The sequence below is a fragment of the Chiloscyllium plagiosum genome, unplaced genomic scaffold (assembly GCF_004010195.1).
Source record: "Chiloscyllium plagiosum isolate BGI_BamShark_2017 unplaced genomic scaffold, ASM401019v2 scaf_809, whole genome shotgun sequence".
Taxonomy (NCBI): Eukaryota; Metazoa; Chordata; class Chondrichthyes; order Orectolobiformes; family Hemiscylliidae; genus Chiloscyllium; species Chiloscyllium plagiosum.
Genome location: NW_025211534.1, coordinates 19,638 through 22,311, shown reverse-complemented (window position 1 = coordinate 22,311; position 2,674 = coordinate 19,638).

The window sequence follows — 2,674 nt, the reverse complement described above, 5'->3', positions numbered from 1 at the left end:
CTCGAGTGGACTGCAATAGGACTTTCCACACATTGTTCTAGGCCAATTACAGAGCTCCAGGAATTCTGAATGAGGATCGGAAAAATGCATTGATTGAAGGAGGAGGATCAGGAAAACAGTATAAAGCTGATGAGATCAACACGATTTATCAGTCAAATTCTGTGCCATACTTTATTTTCTGCTTCATAAATCTATAATCCGGAGCTCAACCCACTCGGAGCAATATAAACTCAGAAACAAATCATTCAGTGCAACACATCCATTCTGAACTGATATCCGATGTAAATCTCATCGTATTTGTCAGAATTTGGCCCATGTTCCTCTGAACCCTTTTTACTTCCTAGACCCACCCAGATCCCTTTTAAATGGTGTAATTGCACCAACCTCCACTACTTCCTCTGGCAGCTCATGCACAGTGCCCTCTGCGTGAAAAAATGTTCCCCTTCGGTCCCTTTCCTGTTTCCCCTCTCAACTTTAACAGATGCCATCGGCTTCTGGACTCCCCCACCACAGGGAAATCACCTTGCCTTTTTACCCTATTGAGGTCCTTCATGGTTTTGTGAACGTCCATAAGGTTACCCCTCAGCCACTGACGCTCCAGGGATAATACCCTCAACCTACACAGCTTTATCCTCCAGCACAAACCCTCCAACCTTGGCAATATCCTTGTAAATCTTTTCTGAACCCTTTAAAGTTTCACAACACCCTTCTTATAGGAGGGAGTCCAGAATTGCACATTATATACCAAAAGTGGCTGAAACAATACCACAACATGACCTCCCAACTCCTTTACACACTTAACTGAGCAATAAAGACAAAAATGCCAAATGCCATCTTCACTCTCCTATCGAAATGTTAGTCCACCTTCAACGATCTATGAAGATGCACTCCAGGCCTGTTTGTCCAGCAACATCCCTAGTACCCTGCCATTAAGTGTTTACGTCCTGCTCTCTTTTGCCTTTCCAAAATGCAGCACCTCAGGCTTATTTTGTTAGTCCACCTTCAACGATCTATGAAGATGCACTCCAGGTCTGTTTGTCCAGCAACATCCCTAGTACCTTGCCATTAAGTGTTTACGTCCTGCTCTCTTTTGCCTTTCCAAAATGCAGCACCTCAGGCTTATTTAAATTAATCTCCATCTGCCACTCCTCAGCCCACTGGCCCATCTGATCAAATTCTCACATTTCGAGAAGCGGTTTCCCAACTGTTTCCATGCAGTAGTTCCTTGCAAAGATTCTCCAATTTCGTGGAGAGCTCCCAGAATATTTATCTATCAGCGTGGACAAGTTGGACTGAAGGATCTGTTTCCGTGCTGTACATCTCTAAGGATGTAATTAGTGCTCCGCTTCCCTGCACCAATTCTCCCATTTACCAATCCTGCACTAATTCGGGAATTTCACCAACTCACCCATTGAGGTTATCCTGCCTCAGTCCTCCACTTAGAATTTAATGCACCGGCATGAATTCATTTACTGATACCCCACATCAATTCTCCAATTCAGTGTTGCTTAGCACCATTTCCCCCAATTACCGATGTCCTGAACAAGTCCTCCACTAATTGTTGCCTTACACCAATCCTCATACTGACTGATGACCTCGCCCAATTTAGGGGTGCCCTACACTAAATCTCCCAAATCTCCTGCCCCAATTCTCCCATTTAGTGCAACACAGCATAACGCACCCATTTAGTGCTGATCTGCACTAATTCTCCCATTTTCTGATGCCCTATTGCAAACTCTTACATTTCAATAAGCTCTTTCCCAATTGTTTCCATTTAGTGGTTCCTTCCAATGATTCTCCAATTTCGTGGAGAGCTGCCAGAATCCTTATAGTTAGGTGTGGACAAGTTGGACTGAAGGGTCTGTTTCCGTGCTGTACATCTCTAAGGCTGTAAGTAGTGCTCCCCCTCCTTGCACTAATTCTCGCATTTACCAAGTCGGGAATTTCACCAACTCACCCATTGGCATTATCCTGCCCCAGTCCTCCCACTGAGAATTTAATGGCACCTGCAGGAATTCTCCAATTATTGTTGCCCTGCGTCAATTCCTTCCATTTAAATTTTGCCTGAAACACTTCCTCCACGTACGGGTGTCCTGCTAAATTTAGTTTTCATTTAGTGGTGCACTGAACTGAATCTCCAATTTATTAATGCTTGCAACATTTCTCCTTTGTATTGGTTCCCTGGTCCCTCTTCCCCAACTTAGACAGGCTCTGCTCCACTTTTCCAATATATTGGCACTCCCACCATTTTTCTAAGAAAATGGCAATGTGCAGCAGACTTCCCATTTTTTGTTTCCACCAAATCTCCCGTTTACTCATATCCCTGTCCTAATACTTCCATTTACTGATGCCCGAGCAAGTTCTTCCATTTAAGGGTGCGCTACCCTAATTCTCCCATTTACTGTTGCCATGCACCAACTCTTAAATTTATCTCCACTGTGCACCAGGTCTCCCATTTATTGATACCCCACACCAATTCTCCAATACAGTGTTGCTTAGCACCATTTCCCCCAATTACTGACCTCCTGAACAAGTTCTCCACTCAGTGTTGCCTTAAACAAATCCTCATACTGACTGATGCCTTCGACCAATTTAGGGGAGCCCTACACGAAGTCTCCCAAAAGATATTGTCCTGCCTCAATTCTCGCATTTAGTGCAACACAGCATAACGCAC